Genomic DNA, 23847 nt, shown 5'->3' on the forward strand with positions numbered 1-23847 from the left:
CCCCCCCCAACACACACACACACACACACACACACACACACACACACACACACACAAAGAATGATGTGGCCCTAATGTCAATAGCCCTCAGGTGAGAAATCCTGAGCTCCAGAAGAAAAATTCACTGAGGAGCTAGAGGAGGCTTCTTGAATTGTTATTTTATGCATTTTAGAACTTAGAAAATAGGTCTCTCTCTCTCTCTCTCTCTCTCTCTCTCTCTCACACACACACACACACACACACACACACACACACAGAAGACACTCCCCCTTCCCCCCGCCCCCCTCGCCAACAGTTTCTAGGAAATCCCGGAGACTGTTCATCTGGATTTCCTTGCACTGGATGTGGGTTGTCCCAGGTAACTCTTAAACCCATTTCCTCGAGTTGTGTGGAACAGCTGTGGCCCTTGGCATTCTTCCTTTCTGGTTTTCAGAACTCGATCCCAGCTGGTAGTTTTTTGGAGTCTTCTGCAGTGGCAGAGAGTTCTTCTGTGGGACACCACCTGTAAGTATGTCACGGTTTTTGTTTGTTTTGTTGTTTTAAACAAATGCTATATTGTGGGACGTGTTTCATAGGACATGACAAGTGGCCTCCTGGGGAATCAGATTTCCTTCAGGAGCAGACAGTCATCCACCTGCTCCCGGCAGTGCCTCCGGGAAACCTCGCGTCCGCACGCAGCCTAGCCCACAGGCTCAACGCCAAAGCGATTTCCTACGCCGCGAGCCCGGGGCTGTTCGCCTTTTATACTTCGAGGCGCGCAAGTGCGCGCGACCCGCCGCTCGGAGCTGCAGAGCTGACCAATGAGCGGGCCCTCTCTCCGCGCCGGCTCGGGATTGGGCGACGAGCGCCAGCCTCTCTGCTTAGCAGCGGGCGGGGCGCGCGCAGGAGGAACTGGGATAGGCGCGCCCGCTACGCCCGGGTCCGGGAGCGCGTGCGCGGTCTCGCGGCGGCCGCGGGGGCCGGTCTCGCGCGGTCTTGAGGCGGAGTCGCTGGCGGCGGAGACGGCGGCGGCTGGCGGCGGCGGCGGCGGCGGCGGGGGCGGAGGCGGGGACTAAGAATTGTGAGGTGGGGAATCGGGAGTTTCTGGATTCTTTATCCGGTATCTTAAGTGCCGCCGGGGAGCTGTGGTTTCTGCAGTCTTTAGGGGCGGCTGCGGCAGCAGGACCGGCGGCCGCAGTGGCGCAGAGGTAAGAGACGGACGGCGGCGGCTCGGTGGGGAGGTCTTCATCAACAGGTCCCCCCGGCGCGCGGCGGGGAAGGGGCGCCGGGCTTGTCCCCTCCCCCACACGCCGGGTGCTGGGCCCTGGGGGGACCCTCGGCTGCTCTACCGGCTGCCCCGCGCAGCGGGATCCGCAGACCGTCGCCGAGGGCGTGAGCCCAACCTTTGTCCCTTGGAGGAACGCTGCCTGGCTGTCCCCAGTCCCTCGGTGCAGACGAGGGACCCACCTTGGCAGGGCTCCCGCCCGGCCGCCCGGCCCGAATTGCAGGGGGCGCGGCTGGGAGTCGCGGGTCCTCTGCACCCCCGTCCCCTAGTTCGGGACTCCCTCTGGGCCGGGTCGGGGAAATCGACCCGGCGAACACTTTCCTTTAGAAGACGGAATGCAGTCAGCGTTCCTCCGCCTGACTCAGCTCCTGGTATTCAGCTGCTCGTTACGTTCTTTAAACAAATAAACAAACAGTTCCTTCCCTGTGATCACTTGTAAAGAAAAGCCTCCTCTCGTAAATAGTTTCCGATAATTTTCTCTCAATTGGCGAGGTGAACTTTGAAGCCTGTAAATGGTTGTCAGCTGCTGCATTTAATCAAAGGCGTTTTAAAGCAATCTTTAGTGCAAATTATATAACTTCCTAATAATAACTCACCTTGTGTTTAGTTGACTGACATACAGTAATAGGTACGGAATTTAGGTTTCGGTCGAAAGGTGTGTTGTTTTTTTGGCAGTTAGCGCTAAAATTAAAATCTGATAGGTTTTTACAAGGATGTAGTGTATGTTTTGTCTCCGTACTCGTTTAGAATTGTAAGAATTTTGATATGGAAACTCTGTAGAACAAGAATTTTGAAATTTTGGTTTTACTGACAAGGTGGAAGACGTTAATATATCTGCTTTTTTAAAAAAAGTTATATCATGTTTTAATGACTGTATTCTAATTATGCTTTTGGATTATGCCAGAAGTTAATAACCTATTAAATTCTGCAATAGTAACAAATGACATGTTGGTTATTGGTGTCTTTGAAGCGTAAGTATTGGTGGTAATGAAATTGTTAAATAACATTTTTTTGGATTACGGAGTACTGATTTTTTTTTTTTTTTTGCTAGATCCCTGTGGACCTGGCATATTACAAGTTTTTAAAGGCTCTTTAGTGTAGCAGGCTGAAGCTATAAAATTATAATGTAAGCTCTTTATAGGTGAAACAGGCAAAAATACAAAAAACAATTCATGCTATCTTTATGTTTTTGTGTGTGTCTTTTATCCTCGCCTGAGGATATTTTTTCCATTGCCTTTTTAAAAAATATGTATTATTTATTGACTTCAGAAAGACAGGGAGAGGAAGAGAGAGATAGAAACATCAATGATGAGAGAGAATCATTGATTGGCTGCCTCCTGCATGCCCCCTACTGGGGATCCAGCCGGCAACCTGGGCATTTGCCCTGAGCAGAAATCAAACCATTACCTAGGTAGGAAGGGAAGGAGAGAGAGAGAAACATCATGTGAGAGAGACACATGCAGGTGCCCAGATGGGGAGGTGGGAGAGAGGCAGGGAGCAAACCCGTAGCCCAGGTAGTGTCTTTGACTGGGAATCGAGGAATCGAACCCTCAACTCTCCCTTCAGTGCGAGGGCCGTAGCTCTAACCTGCGGCCCACACCGGCGAGGGCTATCTTTATGTTTTAAAAAAGCAAGTGAATCTTACCATGTACTTGAATGATTTTTGGCTAGACAGACCTGAACTTGACAAGTAAAGATGGGCTCAATAATATTAACTTGTATTAGAATGTTGAAATGAGAGAGAATATATGTTTTACCTGAGGGCGAGATGTTTATGTTCTTTCTGAATTTGTGATCTTGATTAAAAAGTGCATCAAAAATATACCAAGAAATTTGGTCCATTTCATGTATCAGTATACAAAGATGTCCTATTTCTCTGATAGTTTCTGATTTCATGATGTCTGGGAAAAATAGTTTCTCTACATAGGGGCTTTATATTATAACTTTTATTATGTATTTAATGAATCATAGAATTAGTCAGTTGGAAATATTCTTGATGGTTATATAGCCTTGCTTTAATTTTCCAGGAAACGTGAGGTTATGTAACAAGTAGTCCATAGTCTGACTGCTAGTTAGTGACAAAGTTGGAACTAAATGCTAAATGCTGTCTCCAGATTCAAGTATGGTGCTCTTTTCAATATATACTACTGTTAAATAAACAAACCAATAAGTTACCCTTCTCAAAATCACATTTGTAGCCATCAGGGTCGATTCTTTTCCTTATGCATTTTTTTCCTTTCCTTTTTTAAATAACCACTAGCCACAATTAATTCATTTCCCTACTGAAGGGTTGTTTTCAGGTTTTTAGTATTTTAAACCATGTTCAATGAATATCTTTGTGCATGTCTGCTTGGGCACATGTATGAAGATTTTCCTAGAATGTAAACATATCTGTAAGTGGAATTGCTAGGCCATCGGTGATGTGCATTTTCAATATAGATGCAGCCAAATTACCCTCCTAAATTGTAATAATTGCCCACACTTGGAATTGTCAGATTGGCATTGCCAGATTTTTTAAATTTTCTGTCACTCTTATTTGTGAAAAATGATGTATTTGTATCTTTCTTTCAGAAAGACTTTAACTTTATTTTTAATTTACATGAAATGAAATTAACTCTTTTCATTGTACAGTTGTTTGGGCAATTGCATAAAGCTGTGCAACTACCAAAATCAAGATACAGAATAGTTTCAGCACCCCAAATTTCTTTGAGCTGCTCCTTTATAATGAACCCTTCATCTACCCTAAACCCCTGGTAACTAATGATGTTTGTCTTTTCTAAAATATATAAATGAAATACTTTGAGTCTGGTTTCTTTCATTTAGCATTATACACTTGTGTTCACTCATGCTGTTGAGTGTATCAGCAGTTTTTCCTCGGCTTTATTGCTGAAAATAGTATTACATTTTATGAATGTACCACACTTTGTTTACCCATCCACCAGTTGAAGCACATTTGAGTTATTTTCAGGGTTTTTCTTACATGTGTTTTTTACTGTGAATAAAACTTCTGTGAATCTTTACAAATAGGTTTTTGTGTGAACATGTCTTCATTTCTCTTGGATAAGCACCTGGAAGTGGAATTGCTGGGTCAGATGATAAGTGTATGTTTAACTTTATTAAAACTGTCTGTTGTAGGCAGAATTAATGTCCCACAAGTATATCCTAATCTCTGGAACCTGTGAATAAATTAGGTTGCATGGCAAAGATGAATTAAAATTGCAGGTGGAATTAAAATTGCTAATCAACTGACTTTAAAATATTGAGATTATCCTGGATTATCCAGGTGGGCCTAAAGTATCACAAAAGACCTTAAAGGAAAAGAGAGAAGCAGTAGAGTCAGATAACAAGATGTAACAAGGAAAGCAGAGCCAGGGAGATAGAGTTCTTGGTTTTGAGGATGGAGGAGGGGGACCATAAGCTAAGGAATGTAGAGATCTGTAGAAACTGGAAAAAGCTAGGAAATGGATTAACCTGTAGCCCCCCCCAGAAAAGAATGCAGCTTGATTTTATTAGTCCAGGGAGTCCTGAGTCAGACTTTTAACCTACAGAAATGTAAAACAATAAATGTGTGTTGTGTTAAGTAAGCCATTGAATTTCTGGTAATTCGTTACAGCAGCATAGCAAACTATATGCTGTAAAACTGTTTTCCAAAGAGGTTAAACCAGTTTGTGTTTTCCTCGGCAATGTATGAGTGTTTGTTACTTTACATCCTCATCAGCACTTGGTATGGTAAATCTTTTTAACTTTAGTCATTCTAGTATGTATGGATCCAGTATCTCATTGTGGTTTTTATTTGCATTTTTCTCATGACTAATGATAATGAGCATCTTTTCATGTATATGGTGCCCTCTGTATACAGTGGAACTTGTTTCTTGAACTTAATTCATTCTAAAAGACTGTCCGTGATTTGTTCAAAATTCAAATCATTTTTCCCATTAGAAATAATGTAAATTGAATTAATCTGTTCCAAACCCCCAAATGATTTCCTGTTTTAGCCTTTCTCAGTTGCCTGTGATGGTTATTTCAAGAGCACTTTCACACCCTTCGCTACATCAGCACTCTTGATGGCCTCTTCATGGTTTTAAAATTGTGCTAGTTGTGGATTTCACCCAGCCATACTCAGTAGCCAAATCAGACATGTGAACAACTCTATCATACTTTGCAGTTATTTCTTTTTTAAGCTCTACATTGTTCTCTCAACTTTCCTTTTCACTTTGCTGCTATCACTAACCTTAGGACCCATAGTGACTTACTGTATGTATTTAATAATAGCAAAAAAAAAAAAAATCCTGCAAAAGTATTCACAGCACAATTTCCTGAGATGTTAACAACAGGTTTAGTAGTAAACTGACTCATGCCTTCACATACTCTCCTTTGCTGCCTGAGATGCGTCACTGATCATATGGGTATCAGTCTGAAAGTGTTGTCCGGTCGAGAACCAAAGTTTTGTTTGACAACCGAGCCATTTTTTCCATGAACAAATTGGTTGCGAATCAAATTGTTTGAGACGGGAGATATTCGAGAACCCAAGGTTTGACTGTATCTTCTTTGTTGAAGTGTCCTAAGTATTTTGCTCATTTTAAAATTTGATTTTCTTATTGTCACGTTTTGAGAGTTCTGTATATTCCTTTGTTAGCTATGTGATTTGCAAAGATTTTCTCCCAATGTGTCTCTTGCCTTTTCCATTCTCTTAACAATGTCTTTTGAAGTACAGAAGTTTTACATTTTGGTGAAGTCCAAAGTATCAGTATTTTTTTTTTTTTTTATGGATCTCACTTTTGGTGCTGTATCTGTGAACTCTGCCTAGCCCAAGGTTACAAAGATTTTCTCCTATGTTTTCTTCTACATGTTTTATATTTAGATCTATGTTTATTTTCTGTTTTGAGTAAATTTTTGTATGGAGAGAGGTTTGGGTTGACCATTTGTTGAAAAGACTGTTCTGTCTTCATTGAATTGCCTTCGTCTTTTGGTAAAATATCATTTGACTACATTTGTGTAGGTCTGTTTCTAGAGGCTTATTTTCCATTGGTCTATTTGTTTATCCTTTGACAATATCACAGTGTCTTGATTACTAGAGCTTTAAAATCTTGAAATCAGGTCATGTGAGTTCTCTGACTTTATTCTTTTACAAAATTGTTTTAACGTTATTTTGCCTTTCCATATACATTTTAGAATCTCCTGTCGATATCCACACAAAAATCTGCTAGGATTTCATTTGGGTTTGTGTTTAATCTATAGTTCAATTTGAGGACAGTTGACATCTTAACAAAATTGAGATTTCCAATCTGTAAACATGGTGTTCACTCCATTTACTTAGGTCTTTGATTTCTTTTATAAGTGCTTTTTAGTTTTCAAGGTGTAAATCCTGCAAATATTTTATTAGATCTATACCTAAGTTTTCAATTTTTTTGGTCCTGTTGTAAATGGTCAACATTTAAAAAGACTTAGGCTTCCAATTGATCATGACAAGATATAGAAATACAATTGTGTGTGTTTTATATTGATTTTGTATCCTGAGTTTTTACTAAACTCATCTATTCTGTGAGGTTGTTTTTTTGTTGTGTGTTTTTTTTTGTGTGTGTGTGTTTTTTTTTAGGTTTCTTGGGATTTTCCAAGTAGAGTCATGTAATCGATTATTAGAAACATGTTTATTTCTTTCTAGTCTATATGCCTCTTCTTTTTCTTTTTAATTCTTTTTGTTTAAAGAATTACATAAGTCTCCTTTTTCCCCCATTGACCTCTCCCTAACTGCCCCCAACCCCCAGCACATGCCCTCATCCCGCCCTGCCTGTGTCCATTGGTTATACTCATATGCATGCATGCAAGTCCTTTTGTTGATCTATTTCCCCCTCACCCCCGCCTTCCCTCATAGTTAGACAGTCTGTTCTATGATTCTGGTTCAATTTTTGTTCATCAGTTTATGTTGTTCATTATATTCCACAAATGAGGGAGATCATATAATACTTATCTTTCTCTGACTGGCTTATTTCACTTAGCATAATGTTCTCCAGTTCCTTCTTTTTTACAGCAGCATAATATTCCATTGTGTAGATGTACCACAGTTTTCTAATCCACTCATCTGCTGATGGGCACTTAGGCTGTTTCCAAATCTTAGCTATTGTAAATTGTGCTGCTATGAACACAGGGGTGCCTATATCCTTTCTGATTGGTGTTTCTGTTTTCTTGGGATATATTCCTAGAAGTGGGATTACTGGGTCAAATGCAATTTCCATTTTCAATTTTTTGAGGAAACCCAATACTGTTTTCCACAGTGGCTGCACCAGTCTGCATTCCCACCAGCAGTGCAAGAGGGTTCCTTTTTCTCCACAACCTCTCCAGCACTTGTCGTTTGTTGATTTGTTGATGATAGCCATTCTGACAGGTGTGAGATGGTACCTCATTGTTATTTTGATTTGCATCTCTTGGATGATTAACTTTGAGCATATTTCATATGTCTCTTGGCCTTAGAAGGCCTTTTCTTTTTCTTGACATTGCACTGGCTAGGACTTCAAGTGAGATATTGAATAGGAATGGTGAAAGGTAACATTCTTGCCTTGTTCACAGTTTTAAAGGGAAAGCATTCAGGCTTTCATCTTTAAAACTAGAGGCCCAGTGCATGAAAATTCATGCACTGGAGGGGGTGTCCTTCAGCCCAGCCTGCCCCCTCTCACAGTCCAGGAGCCCTCAGGGGTGGGAGGTGACCCAGTGATCAGGGAAAGGCGCCGCCCCCATCACACCTCTGCTGCTGCCACTGCTGGCAGTGCAAGCCTCGGCCAGCCCTGGTTATCTGAGCCTTGGGTGGCCTTGAGCAGCTGGGCAGACACCATCCGAGGCTTGCCTGTGCCTGGGGCCGGCCCTGAGTGGCTGCACAGCTGCCACCTGAGGCTTGCCTACACCTTGGGCCGGCCCTGGGCGGCTGGGGGGCTGAGGGGACTGGAGGACTTCGGAGGCAGGCGTGTGGAGCGGCCGGACCCCCCTGGGGGTGGGCCCAGCTGTGCACCTGCTGCCCTGGCAGGGCTGAGGGGACTGGGCACCGCCATCTTGTGGCTGTGGGCGGTGCCATCTTTGTGAGGGTGTGATGGTCACTTAGCATATTCCCTCTTTATTAGATAGGACTAGCGGCCCATTGCAGGAATATTCCTGCAAGAATAGGGCTTCCTGCAGCCTGAGCAAAGCTCCCACCCGTCTCCTCTGCCTCGCTCCTTCCCACCCGTCTCCTCTGCCTCCCTCCCTCCCACCCGTCTCTGCCTCGCTCCCTCCCTTCTCCGCTGCCTCATTCCCACCCGTCTCCTCTGCCTCGCTCTCTCCCATCTCCTCTGCCTCGTTCGCTCCCACCCATTTCCTCTGCCTCGCTCCCTCCCGTCTCCGCTGCCTCATTCCCTCCCGTCTCCGCTGCCTCGCTCCCACCCGTCTCCGCTGCCTCACTCCCACCCGTGTACTCTGCCTCGCTCCCACCCGTCTCCGCTGCCTCGCTCCCACCTGTCTCCGCTGCCTCGCTCACTCCCTTCTCCCCTGCCCCTCCTGCTTCCCTCTTTTCTCCGCTGCCCCGCTTGCTTACTTATCTGCAGCTTTGCTCCCTTCTGCAGTGCTTGGCTTCCTTCTCCACTGTCTTCAGTCTTTGCTCTTCGCCTGGATATGCAAGTTAACTGCCATCTTGGTTGGGTTAATTTGCATATCACTCTTGATTGGCTGGTGGGCGTGGCTTGTGGGTGTCGCCGAGTGATGGTTAATTTGCATATTACTCTTTTATTAGATAGGATGTTAGCTGTAAAGTAGTTTTGTAGATTCTCTAAATCAGGTTAAGGAAGTTTCCTTCTATTCTGAGGTTGCTGAATGGATGTTGAATTTTGTCAAATGCCTTTTTGCATCTGTTGAGGTGATCATGTAGATTTTTTGTTTAACCTGTTAAAATGGTGAGTTACATTAAATAATTTTCAAATATTGAACCAGCCTTGCATGATTCTGGGAATAACTCCAGAGTTGTTTCAAACACAAATCATTTTGGATTATTTTCCTTTGACTAATATATATTAAAATTTATTCCTAAAAACAAAGAATAAAACCAAATATAAGATTTTGTGAGCTAAAGTATTTATAAAGTCAAAGGAATCAAGATATTTATTAACACTTGTATAAATTTTACATGTTGGTAGGAGTTAAGTGTTCTTTTTAAAAATATATATTTTATTGATTTTTTACAGAGAAGAAGGGAGAGGGATAGAGAGTCAGAAACATCGATGAGAGAAACATCGATCAGCTGCTTCCTGCACACCGCCTACTGGGGATGTGCCCACAACCAAGGTACATGCCCTTGACTGGAATCGAACCTGGGACCCTTCAGTCCACAGGGCGAGTTAAGTGTTCTTGATCTATGCTGGAGTTTGTGGACTATACTTTTACCACTGGAGGACTCTTGTTTAAAATTACTAAATGAAGAAAGAAAATGTCATTTGTATCACTATAATCATGCAGTCCTTATGTTGGGTTAATTTAGACAAGTTGTTTAAATGTATTTGGATAGTTATACTTACCTGGCAGGGGAGATACCATGATCACAAAGGTGGTTTTCCCAGGGCGAGGCTTATCCATTGCACTCTGGATGTGCTGACCCCTGCGATTTCCCCAAATGTGGGAAACTCGACTGCATAATTTGTGGTAGTGGGGGACTGCGTCAATAAATAAATAAATAAATAAATAAATAAATAAATAAATGTATTTGGATAGTGAAGTATATTTTGAATGAAGGATATTTTACTTGGAATAATAATGGGAATTTAAAAAGCAACAACAAAAACATTCTTCTTCCTCACACCAGAAAATCTACTATAGACCCTTGAGTAATCAGATAAATGTTTGGCTCAGTAAGAGTAGAATGAATTCAGTGAATGTATTAAATAAAAAATGTGTGAAATGAAATATGAAATAAAGTACGTGTAAGAAAAAGCCAGGGTCTGTTTAGTTATGAAGATGTTCCTTCATGAAAAATGTGGATGCAGCCCTAGCTGGCATGGTTCAGTGATTAGAGCATTGGCTCCAGCACCAAAGGGACTCAGGTTGGATTCCCAGTCAAGGGCACATCCCTTGGTTGCAGGTTTGAACCCTGGCCCCAGTCAGGGCAGGTGCTGGATGTTTCTCTCTTTCTCTCTCTGCTTCTTTCTCTCTCTCCCCTCCCTCATCCCCACATCTCTCTAAAAAAATGAAAAAAATATCCTCAGGTGAGGATTAACAACAACAAAAATGTGGATGCATTGTAAAAAGATGCATGGTAACTAAATATATTTAATATTTTTGAATTGTGAGGTTTTTCCTACATCGATTCAGACTACTGAAAACAGTTTAATTAAAAAGAATAAGGGTTTATTGCCCTGGCCAGATAGCTCAGTTGGTTGGAATGTCATCCAGATATGCCAAAGTTGCAGGTTCAATCCCCCGTTTGGGGCACATACAAGAATCAAACAATCCATCAATAAGTGGAAGAACAAATTGATGTTTTTCTCTCTACCCTCTCTCTCTCTCAAATCAGTAAATAAAAATTTTAAAAAGAAGAAGGATTCATAATCAAGCTGTTTAATTTTATCATTTTTATAAATTTGAACTTATGTGATTTAGCCTTTATAAATTCAAGTAATTTGGCCTTTTGTCTCATATAATTTTAAAGTTTCTTCTTAGGCTAATACTATCCTCAAATACCCTAAACATTGAAGTTTTGAGGCCTCTGAGGTTGTTGGCATTTTTGATCCTTTAAGGCAGAAAGTTGAAGGGCCAGATAGTAAATATTTTAAGCTTTTCAGGCCATGTCATTTAGGTTGCAAGTGCTGCACTCTGCAGTTACAATGCAAAGTACAAACAAATGAATGTGACTATGTTCAACAAAACTTTATTTATAGTAACAGGGTTTGCTTGATTTGCTCTGTGGGCTTAGGTTGCCTAATTTTGTTTTAGGCAAAAAGTCAGCAGGAGAAATGCAGATAATTGTAGTAATGTAGTTGAGGTTCAGCTGAGTTGGGAAGTTACTTCTTTAGCCAAGCCTTCACTTTAGGTCATCTATAACAGGTAGCCACCTCGGAAAATGATTGAAAAGGTTAAAATAAAGTAAGAAAGGCACTGAGCAAAATAATCTGACACATAGTAGATACTTACTAAGTACTGGTACTTGCTTTCTCATCCCCCCCGCTCCCCTTCGTGTTTTATGGCAAATTGACAAATTGACAGATGTGAAATAATTAAGGAGATTCAGACTTTTGACAGTTTTTAGTATATCTAGTTATTCCAAATATTAGAAATTATAACTGTTTATATTTATAGCTGAATTGTCTTGAATTATGGTTACCTTAACTGCTTCCTTCACAATAGTCAAACTTTACATAAAAATCTGAGGGCCCTGGCCAGGTAGCTCAGTTGGCTGGAGCATTGTGCAGATACAGCAAGGTTGCAGGTTCAATACCCAGTCAAGGTATATACAAGAATCAGCCAGTGGATGTATAAATAAGTGGAACAACAAATCGATCTTTCCCTCCCTCCCTTCTCTTTCTATCTCTAAAAAAAAAAAATTTTTTAAATCAATCAATTTTTTTTAAAAAAACTGAGAATTTGTTTCATATATTGAATGTTTTCATTTGTCATGGAAAATATTTGATGATGACACTTAAAATGTATTAACAATACTATGATGTGGCCTAATAAGTAGGCTTTCTATATTTTGCTTGTGTACTTCACAAGTACATTTAAGACTTCATTCATTTAAAATAGTTGACTGCCTTCTATGAATACACCAAAGTGCTGTGCTAGGATTTGGTTGCACTTAAAAGAATACCCAAATATGTGTAATCATTTTTGTGTAATGTTTGGGATATAAGTGAGGCTTCAAAAAGTTGTTTTTCATCCTTTCTGAATTTCTCTTAAGTTAGAACTTGATTTGAGATTTTTTATTTTTTTATTACTATTTTTAAAGTACACTTTTTTTTTAATTGATTTCAGGGAGGAAGGGAGAGGGAGAAAGAGATAGAAACATCAATGATGAGCGGAGACCATCCATTGGCCACCTCCCACACACCCTGCACTGGGTCCACAACCCAGGCATTTGCCCTGACTGGGAATCACCCATGGCCTCCTGGTTCATAGGTTGATGTTCAACCACTGAGCCACACCGGCCAGGCTGATTTGAGATTTTTAACTCTTCTCTCCAAAAACAATCTGTACTCTTTCACAGATCAGAGGCAGGGCTTGCAATAAACTGCATTATGTTTTAATAAATATATTTTTATAGAGTATGTGATTATCAATACTTTGATTAAGCAATTCTACAGAAATTGTGTGAATTAGTTATCATAGACTGAATCAGTAATGAATAACTGTAATTGTATGCTGAGGTAAAGTTTTTTTCATCTCTGAAATAATAGTGAAAATCAGTGTGGGGGCGGGGGCGGGGGAGGGGACAATTTTTGTTGCCCTGCTTATAAACAGCTTACATATGTAGTGAGATCAAGTTCTCAGTGTTATCAGTTTCTCTCACTGACTTCTCAAACATTACTCTAGGGTGTTTTTTTCACTACATTGCTTTTAGTATACATTTTTAATTAGGCTTAAAAAGTGACATAATTTGTAGAGTTGAGTTGCATTGCAAGTGATTTAAAATCTTATGTTCAGATAAGCCATTTGTTTAATTTTACTGATGTCAATGTGCTTGTATTAATATTTTGATTACCTTTTTCCCTTTTGTATAATCTGTTTTGGGTCTTATATTCTTTCCCATTTATACAAGTTTTCTTAGGATGTTCTTTCTCTACAGGTAACTGTAGCATTTTCTGTAGTTGTAGTACAGCACTTATCAAATAGCATTGCAGTTGTATAGGGGTTTTGTTTGTTTGCTTGTTTACTTATCTAATTTCCATACTAAATTTTAAGTTTCATTTTCTTGCCAGTGACTATCCAGGTTTCTGTACCAAGTGGATTCTTACACTATTGAATGAAAGAATTGTTTAATAACCTTTTTAACTGTAGGATTTGTAATACAGTAGTTCCCTCTTATCCGCGGTTTCACTTTACATGGTTTCAGTTACCTGTGGTCAACTGTGGTTTGAAAATATTAAATGGAAAATTTCAGAAATAAACAATTCACAAGTTTTAAATCATACATCATTCTGAGTAGTGTGATTCTCTCCCTCTCCTGCCCCCCCCCATGTGAATTATTCCTTTGTCCAATGTATTCACACTGTATATGCTACCTGCCCAGATCAACTGTGCTTGTGTTCAAGCAACCCTTATTTTACTTAATAATAGCCCTAATGTGCAAGAATTATGATGCTGGCAATTCACATATGCCAAAGAGAAGCCGTAAAGTGCTTCCTTTAAGTGAAAAGGTGAATATAGTAGAGTAAGATATTTTGAAAGAGACAATATTCACATAATTTTATTACAATACTAGAGGCCCGATGCACGAAATTCATGCAAGAGTAGGTCTTCCTTCCCCCGGCTACCAGCACCAGCTTCCCTCTGGTACCCGGGACCCAGGCTTCCCTCACAGCCCTGGCTTTCGTCCGGAAGGTCGTCTGGAAGGACGTCCCGTCTAATTAGCATGTTATGCTTTTATTATTATGATGTTGTTATAACTATCTTATTTTATTATTGGTTTTGTTAATCTCTTACTGCACCTAATTACTAAATTAACCTTTATCATAGGTGTGTATGTATTGGGGGAGAAAACCCCAGTATTTATAGAGTTGGGTGCTATCTGCGGTTTCAGGCACCTCATCCACTGGGGGTCTTAGAACATACCCCCCATGGATAAGGGGGGCGTGCTGTTCATTATTTTTAAGATTGCTCTTTTGTTCCTATTTCTTGTTGCATAGTAACCCGCTTGTTCTTCTGCCTTCTAACACTACCTGGTCAAAATTAGAACATGGCTCATACCCTCAGTCAGCAGTACTACAGTACTAAAAGTTCAATGGATTCTAAACTCAGTGACATTTGTAACCTCATCAGTCTTCTTCTCAGTTTCTTGTTTCCTGTTCTGATGACACAACCCTACTTCTGGTCCTGAAAATACTCTCTGTTAGTCTAATTTATAGATAACAATAGATATGAATATTTATTAATTTTGTTTAATGTTCTTGTTCTAATAACTATGAAATGGTTACTTGATATTTCTTCAATGACGAGGCAAACTATTCTTTTTTATGGCCAGTTGTTGAATTGCATACCAGTGAGGTAATCATCTACTAACTTGCTGACCTTTGAAGCATATTTTTTCCTCTAGTAAGCTATAAATCACTGAGGGAGGTCAAAAGTTGGAATCTCTTACACATTGTTAGAGACCTGAAACTTGTGACAAGTGATTGACTAAAGGATTGACACTTAAGATTAAAGGGGATAGAGAAAAATGTATGTGGAATAGGCATAAAAATAGGCATCTGTAAAGCAAAGCAATAGCTATGTGAGTTTGTAATTAGGATTCTATGAGGGTTGTCATTGTGAGTTATTAACATGCTGAAAGAATAGATGCAATCAAAATTATGACAAGGCTCTGGAACTTCTACCACAGGAAGGGCTCAAAGGCAGCAGTTTTGTTACTATATTTAAAGTGTAGGTGGTTCCTTTTGGAATTTCTCTTACAATTAATGCCTTTATTCCTTTAGGAAATTGGTTTCCTCTAATTTTTAAATTAAAGATGGAACATAATTATTTTTGTGTGGTAGAGGAAGTCCTGACTATTGAAAAGTCATGATTCTAATGATAGTTTAAGTATTTTATTTAGAAATTCTTAGCTGCATTGCTTATGAAATTGTTTAGGGTCTTAGGGATTATATATATATTAGAGGCCCAGTGCACAAAAATTCATGCAAGAGTAGGCCTTTCCTCCGGCTGTGGGCACTGGCTTCCCTCCTCCCGCCACCGGCAGGCACCCGGGACCCGGGCTGGCTTCTCTCGGGCCACCCACAGGCACCAGGGACCTGGGCTGGCTTCCCTCCGACCTCGGCTTCATCAGGAAGGATGTCCAGTCTAATTAGCATATTACCCTTTTATTATAGACTAGAGGCCCGGTACACGAAATTTGTGTACGGGAGGGGGGGTGTCCCTCAGCGTGGCCTGCACTCTCTCTAATCCGGGACCCCTTGGGGGATGTCCGACTACCAGTTTAGAGGAGAATCAATTCCTGTGGGATCGGGCCTAAACTGGCAGTCGGACATCCCTCTCACAATTCGGGACCGCTGGCTCCTAACCGCTCACCTGCCTGCCATCCTGATCTCCCTAACTCAGTGGTTCTCAACCTTTCTAATGCTGTGACCCTTTAATACAGTTCCTCATGTTGTGGTGACCCCCAACCATAAAATTACTTTCGTTGCTACTTCATAACTGTAATTTTGCTACTGTTATGAATCGTAATGTAAATATCTGTGTTTTCTAATGGTCTTAGGCTCTACAGCAGCAGTTTTCAATCTGTGGGTCACAACCCACAGGTTGAGAACTGCTTGGGGCCGGCCCTGGGGGGCTGAGGGCGGGTCTGGCCGCACTACGTGCCTCCGTGCCCCCCCCCCCAACCCCAGTGGGGCTGAAAGGACTCTGGGACTCCGGCAGGGCTGAGGGGACTGGGCACCGCCATCTTGTGGCTATGGGCACCGCCATCTTTGTGACGATATGACAGTCAATTTGCATATTCCCTCTATTAGATAGGATGCTACTTTATCTTTCTACTCTAATTGGAAGAAAAGTTTCACTCTCACTATATTTTCTTGGGGAGAACTACAAAATGGCAGAGCCAGAAGTCATGAGACGCAGTGAGGAATTAAGACTGGGCAAGGATGCAAAAGAAAAACTCAAAGAGGATGTGCTCTGCTCTATTACCAAGTAAATCAAGGTCTTAAAAAATAGGCTTCAGTTTGAGGTGCAGTTGTACCATTTAGTTTTTTACATTGGAGAAGTTACTTATCTTTACTAAGCTAAGTCAGGAAATTGAACAAGGAGATGGTTGTGAGGGATAATGCATGCCAGGTACAGTGAATGAATGAGTACATATTAATCCCTTATTAAGCAGTAGCTTAAGAGAGAGGAAAGGCAACAAAAACTTTTGGAAAAAGGGACACTGCCAATATAAATGTGTGCTTCAGGAAAGATAACTTGGCAGTATTGTGTAAAATTACTGGCAACTAGAAAGACTGTCAAGTTCATAGAAAAATCCATGAAAGAGTGTATATATGATTTAAGGTAGTGGTATGAAAAGAGAGGAAGAATTAGGGGTGTATATATGTGAGATATTAAGGAGGGAGAATTGATGGGCGTTAATATAATTATCAATATATTTAGGGATAATATAATTATGACTTTCAATATTTAAATTTGACCCCAGGGGATAGCTGGTTTATCTGACAGGTTTTAACCTTTTGCACTCGGATGTCGAGTGTGACTTGACACAGTTAGCATTAGAATAAAGGAATCGAGAAAAAAGCAAGCGAGTGCAAAGGGTTAAGATATAAATTAATATTTTATTAAACTGTCTGTCAAGGTAGGACATGTGGCTCACTTTGGCAGCACATACTAAAAATTGGAGCAATGCAGAGTGGAGAATAACTTTTTAAAATGTTACCAGGAACCTGGAATGCTGGTAACTTAAATTCACTTTTCAAATGAGTAGGAAAATTCACATGCATTCTACCAATCCTCCACTGGAGTACCTCTGCTGCTTGGCTAACTTGAGTAGTATTTAGAAACTTTCAGCAATAGATGTCATGTCACCGCAGTCTGGTGTTATAGTAAACTTGTAGTCTGTTAACATATGTAACAGTGAACTATCGTATTAAAGTTCATTTTATGAAGAAAGAAGTTGAGAAAAGATGAATTTTCTCTAGTCATATTTTAAAGGTAACAACAGAGTGATGTACAGTTGACCTTTGAACATTTCAGGAGTTAGGGGTGCTGACCCCCATCCCAGTCAAAAATCCTTGTATAACTTTTGGCTCCTCATAAACTTAAGTTGTCCCTTAGTATCTACAGAAGATTGGTTCCAGGACCCCCGTGGATACCGAAATCCTCTGATGCTCAAGTACTTTATATTAAACTAGGGGCCTGTTGCACGAAATTCGTGCACTGGGGGGGAGGTCCTTCAGCCCAGCCTGCCCCCTCTCACAGACTGGGAGCCCTCAGGGAATGTCCTACTGTCCTCCCTCTACGGGAGGTGACCAGGCTGATCAGGGGAAGGTGCCAGCCCCATCACCCCGCTGCTGCAGCCACTGCCATCCACCACAGCTGCCAAGGTGTTTTCATCAACATGGACTCCAGTCCCTTCACCATGAAAAAATGACAACTTTCTTTAGGCATTTTCAAGATGTGTCTTTCATAGGATATGACATTTCTTTTTTTTTTTTATCCTCACCTGAGGATATGTTTCCATTGATTTTTAGAGTGTAGAAGAGAGAGAGGGAGAGACAGAGAGAAACAGTGTGAGAGGGACACTTTGATTGGTTGCCTCCTGCATGAGCCCTGACCTGGACTCCAGCCAGGGAGGAGCCTGTAACCTAGGTACATGGACTTGATCATAATCAAACCCGGACCCTGCGGTCAGCAGGCCTAGGCTCTATCCACTGAGCCAAACCGGCTAGGGCAGGATATGACATTTCTTAGCCCCTCCAGCAGCGGACCTTTGTTTTTTTCTCCAGGAGTGAGGTGGAAAAAACCTAGATCACCTTCTTGGATTCTTATTACCCGAGTTACCAAGAACACTGCAAGTGGTGGCATACAGGGAGCTTAGCCAATGAGTGGTCCAGAAAAGGTGTTTACGCTTGAACTGGTTTGGCTCAGTGGATAGAGCATCAGCCTGTAGACTAAAGGGTCCCAGGTTTGATTCCTGTTAAGGGCATGTACCTTGATTGGGAGCACATCCCCAGTGGGGAGTGTGCAGGAGGCAGCTGATTGATGTTGCTCTCTCACCGATGTTTCTGACAGTCTATATATTTTTTAAAAAAAAAGAAAAGAAAAGGTGTTTCCTCTGCAGCCCATGTGCAGAGGATCCCCTGCGTTGTGTCCACTGGACTAGGGGCGTGTCCCTGGCCCGCGTTCGTTGTGTCTGCCGGGCTGGGGGCGTGGACCTGGGCCACTTGGCGTGGGTGTATGTGCAAGCGGCCGCAAGGCGGGAACTTCCGCCCCGCAGCTGCTTGCACTTGGCGCCCCTGGCCACTTGTCCCAGGACCCAGCCCGCTTGGCATCCCCGGCCACTTGTCCTGGGACCCAGGCCACTTGGCGCCAGCGCCCGTAGGCCACTCCTGGCCAGGGGCGTTCTGGGATCCCAGCCGCTCAGGGCCTACACGCAGGCCTACAGGCTCAGAGTGGTCTGGGTCCCGAGGATGTTCCCGGGACCCAGGCCGCTCAGCACCCACATATGCAAATTAACCCACCATCTTTGTTGGTTTAATTTGCATACTCCTGATTGGCTGGTGGGTGTCGCGGAGGTACGGTCAATTTGCATCTTACTCTTTTATTAGTGTAGATCAGGGGTCCTCAAACTTTTTATTTTTTATTTTTTTAAATAAATCTTTATTCAGATTATTACAATTGTTTCTCCTTTTTCCCCCCCATATCTCCCCATCACCCGGTTTCCTCCCCCCTGTTGTCCTTATCCATAGGTGTATGATTTTTGTCCAGTCTCTTCCCATACCCCCCACACAGACACCCCTTTCCCCTGAGAATTATTAATCCACTCCCATTCTACGCCTCTGATTCTATTATGTTCACCAGTTTATTCTGTTCCTCAGATTTTTAATTCACTTGATTTTTAGAATCACTTGTTGATAGATATGTATTTGTTCATAATTTTTATCTTTTTTCTTCTTTTTCCTCTTTTTAAAGAATACCTTTCAGCATTTCATATAATACTGGTTTGGTGGTGATGAACTCCTTTAGCTTTTTCTTATCTGTGAAGCTCTTTATCTGCTCGTCAATTCTGAATGATAACTTTGCTGGGTAGAGTAGTCTTGGTTGTAGGTTCTTGCTATTTATCACTTTGAATATTTCTTGCCATTCCCGTCTCGCCTGCATAGTTTCTGATGAGAAATCAGCTGACAGTCGTATGGGTGCTCCCTTGTAGGTAACTAACTGTTTTTCTCTTGCTGCTTGTAAGATTCTCTCTTTGTCTTTTGCCCTTGGCATTTTAAGTATGATGTGTCTTGGTGTGGTCCTCTTTGGATTCCTCTTGTTTGGGGTTCTGTGCGCTTCCTGAACCTGTAAGTCTATTTCTTTCACCAGGTGGGGGAAGTTTTCTGTCATTATTTCTTCAAATAGGTTTTCAGTATAATGCTCTCTCTCTTCTTCTGGCACCCCAAAAATTCGGATGTTGGTACGCTTAAAGCCATCCCGGAGGCTCCTTATGCTATCCTCACACTTTTGGATTCTTCTTTCTTTCCGCCTCTCTGGTTGGGTGTTTTTTTTCTTCCTCATATTCCAGATCTTTGGTTTGACTCTTCGGGTACGGTGGTCTACTCTGTATATTCTTTATTTCAGACAATGTATGCATAATTTCTGACTGGTCCTTTTCCATTTTTTTGGTATTCTCATTTAGGTCCTTGAAGGTCTCTTCAAGTTTCTCAGCGGTTTTTAGAAGATTCTTGAGTAACCTTATAAATATGGTTCTGAACACTGTGTCGTCCATTAGTTTGCTTTCATCTACCTCTCCTACTTGTGACATACTTCGATGTCTCCACGTTTTGGCTGCCTCCCTGTGTTGATGGACTGACTTTGTGTGTTTGGTGACCTATAGGGGCTGGTAGCTCAGCTTCCCCAATTACCCTAGGTGGTCGCTCTTGGTCTCCCCTTTGTGGGCTGAGTGGAAAGTCTTGGTGTAGTTAAAAGCCCTGATTGCTGTTGGTACACTGGGAGGAATTGACCTCCGGTCCAATTGGTTGTGAGGGCCTGCTGTGTCTATAATGGGAGAATTGCTGTGCTGGAGACACAGTAGGGCTTTGGTGCTCACTGAGTCTGCCTTTTGAATGTGTCCCTTATGAGAGTGGTTGGAATCTGGTGTCGTCCACACCGACAGAAAAGTCACTCTCACTCTCCGACCGATGGCCGAGAGTCCCGTAGGCGTCTGGGTCCCCCGCGTGTCCCCAGAAACTGGAGTTCAGAGTGGTTGGGATTGTTGGTATCACTGGCGGGAGTTGATCTCCAAGGCAGGCTGTGAGGATCAGCAGTGTCTCCGCTGGGAGAGCTTCTGTGCTCAGCTTGGATGGGGCGGAGTCTCAGGGTGGCGCAGACAAGCTTTGGTTTTCCGTCTGCTCCACCCTAAGAGGGGCGGTTTCTCCGTGCCCGAATTAATGGCTGCGCGCCTCTGAGAGAAGGCAGCTTTCGAGCCTCTCCCGCTGCCTAACAGACCAGTTTCTCCCCAGCTGGGGCTGGATTTCAGTGTAGACCAGAGGTTTTGTTTTTCTCCCGAACGAGAAATCCAGCCACTGGGAGGGCTGTGCTCAGCTTGGATGGGGCGGAGTCTCAGAATGGCGCAGACAAACTTGGTTTCCCGTCCGCGCAGCCCTAAGAGGGTAGGTTTCTCCGTGCCCTAATCAATGGCTGCGCACCTCTGAGAGAAGGCAGCTTTCGAGCCTCGCCCACTGCCAAATAGACCAGTTTCTCCCCAACCGCAGCTGGATTTCAGTGCAGTCGGGAGGTTTTGTTTTTCTCCCAAACGAGAAAGCCAGCCACGCAGCGTCTGCTGCCCTCCTTCTCCGCGCGCTGCGAGCAAGCCTGCCGCGTATTCAGCCGCCCGCCCTTTCCGCACTCACGGATCTCCGCACCTCCACAGCTCCTGAGGCTCAGCGTCCCCCTCTCTTTTTTTCTCTAGTTGTAGGTTTTCCACTCTGCCAGCTTTCCGGTGGTTCTAGACGGTGTGCGCTCTGTTTTCCAGTTGTAGTTTCAAAATTGTTGTGGCAGGCAACAATTAGGTGTTTACCTTATGCCGCCATCTTGGTTTCTCCCCTCAAACTTTTTAAACAGGGGGCCAGTTCACTGTCCCTCAGACCGTTGGAGGGCCGGACTATAGTTTAAAAAAAACTATGAACAAATTCCTATACACACTGCACATATCTTATTTTGAAGTAAAAAAACGAAACGGCAAAAACACCCGCATGTGGCCCGTGGGCCGTAGTTTGAGGACGCCTGGTGTAGATCAACACATGCAATCTGCCCTCTGCATCCAGGGACTCCCAACTGCAAATTGAAAACAGTACAGGTGTTTATTGAAAACAATCTGCATATAATTGGAGCTTCTAAGTTCAGACTCTTATTATTAAAGGGTCAACTATAATTATGTGATTTTTTTTAAAAGAGGTCTGTAGTCAGTATGGTATCATCTTACAGAGATGTAACTAACATAGCACTGTGGATCCACACAAGGGTTCGCTGATCTGGATTTTAGTTCCTGCTCTATTAACATCTAGCTCTGTGACTTAACTTGCAATACCTACAATATCTTCTGGAAAATGGGGATGTCTGATCTGCTTACCTTTAAGGGCAATTGTGAAGATAAAACTGAGATGTGTTTTAATTTACTGTAGACACGGGAAAGCTTTACAAATGTAACTTTTGAATATGTAAATTATACATTTTCATTTCTAGCCTGTTCTCTCTGGTTTTCCTGTCTAGCAGTTAACAACCTGTCAACGTCCTCACTTTAAATGCAATACTTCTAAAATGGAATTTATCATCTTTCCAGTTCTTCCCATCCTTCTCTCCCCAGGGAAAAACCCATATTCTCTGAATTATATTTTAAGGTCCTATAATTTCTCCAAGGTTCAATTGTCATGCTCAATATTTTAGAATTATATTTGGCTCTGGTCTCTAAATCTTGTCAAATGATCCATTGTAGTGGCCATTGTTTGAAATTATCTTTACTGCTACTTCCTTTATCTTCCCATGCACAAAATATTAAAAACATTGTCTCTCTTGACTATTCTACTTATATTTCCCCTAGTCAACTCTGGTTACAGTGTATAGTAAATTTAAACTTTCTAAAAAGCCATTTTTTGTTTTGTTTTTTTTTTAACTCAAACCCATAGTCACCCACTGCTTGCATGAGAAATTCAAACAATTTAGCTAAGCATTCAGAGTCAACTGTGGCTTTATCTTCTATCTCTTACATTGGCTCTGTTCCTTAGCAAGACTATTCTTGTTCTCCAACTAGGTCATATATATTCTTCATTGTTAGCAATATACTAAAAAGCCATTTTGCAAGTAATTTGATTCCATATGTTTAAAAATCCAGTTTTAAAATGTTATAGGCAGTTTGAAATGTTATAAATTACCTTTGTCCAAGTGCCTTTTTAAAAACTTTACTAACCTTTTGGATTCATTTAATCTTTTATTACGAAGTTGTTGAAGGTGATAATGGGGCAGTTCAAGTAACCAAGCATTTGATACTCTTTGGCTTTTAACCAATTCCTACTTTGAGTGTGTGGTCTTGAATATCTCCAAAGACCTTCAATTCTGTGTATGATGCAAGCAAATGGAGAATTTCCCCACTAAATTAAAAAACACACAATACTTTTCACTTCAGAGAATATTATATATGATAAATAGGGAGCTTAATTATCTTGTTTTAAAAAATGATTTCTTGTTCTCTATTTTGCAAGGTACTACTAGAGCAGAGTAATAGTCAGATTTGTAAAGGATTCATTATGCAATCCCATTGGTTCCTGGGAATACTTACCAGTACGGCCAAAGCTAAATTTTAAGTATAAAAAAGCAAGAAGAGACTATTAGATATTTGGATTTGCAAATGTGTTTTTCATAGAATTTCATTGTTTACAAGAGAGAATGTCTATGGACAAGTGAAGGAAAATCTTAGGCAGGTACTCTTCAAAACAGTGGTTGCCAACTGATAATCCACGGACCACTGGTGGTCCATGAGGTCTGAACGGTTGGCAACCGCTGCTTAAAAACACTGAACCGAGAATCATTATAATCCCTAGTTTTTCTTTCTCTTTACTTCGTATTGGATAAGACTAAATGAAAATAATGGCAAGAGTGAAGAGCTTCTTTTCTCAGGTCATATAAACTTGGTATGAGTCTTGGCTCTGCCATTTAGATTTATGATCTCTGGAAGCAACTTAACCTCTCCATACTTGTTTTCCACATCTGTAAACTGAGGATAACTTTGAGGAGTTGAAAGGATTGAACAGGAGTTGAAAGGATTGAATGAGATGATATATGTGAAATTCTTGGCACTCTGAACTTTCAAGTCTATTGCTTTTACTTCTACTACTAACCACTCTCACCATCACTGTTTACTCAAACCAATAAATTAAATTTAAAAATAAAATAAATTAAGAAAACCATTTAAATAATCATTCTACTTTTGTCCTCTGGTGAATACTATATAAGGATGTTGAAAGAATCATCTATACTAATAAAAGGATAATATGCTAATTAGACCGGATATCTTCCTGATGTCCTTACTAACAAAGCTGGGCCCGGGAGAAGCCACCCGCCTGCGGTCCCGGGCGCCAGCAGCTGTGGCTGCAACCTGGGAGAAGCTGCCCGCCCACAGTCCCAGGCGCCAGCGGTTGCTGCCCAGGAGAAGCCGCCCATCTGCGGTCCCGGGTACCTGTGGC

At 41.8% G+C, this 23847-nt stretch overlaps 1 protein-coding gene across 4 annotated transcripts in view; it reads left to right on the plus strand.

Annotated features, from left to right (window-relative positions):
• The first annotated feature begins 997 nt into the window (after nucleotides 1–997).
• The window catches only part of PALS1 (protein associated with LIN7 1, MAGUK p55 family member), an 81433-nt gene continuing 58583 nt past the window's right edge, over nucleotides 998–23847 (plus strand). Inside the window, exons 1-2 of one of the 4 annotated variants that reach the window (XM_079769630.1) lie at nucleotides 998–1187; nucleotides 9466–9565. The gene's annotated coding sequence lies outside the window, so the exon portion shown is untranslated. The remainder of the gene's footprint in view (nucleotides 1188–9465; nucleotides 9566–23847) is intronic. The other 3 variants (XM_079769632.1, XM_079769629.1, XM_079769631.1) reach the window with 3 other exon arrangements.

The sequence above is a fragment of the Cnephaeus nilssonii genome (assembly GCF_951640355.1).
Source record: "Cnephaeus nilssonii genome assembly, chromosome: 4".
Lineage (NCBI taxonomy): Eukaryota > Metazoa > Chordata > Mammalia > Chiroptera > Vespertilionidae > Cnephaeus > Cnephaeus nilssonii.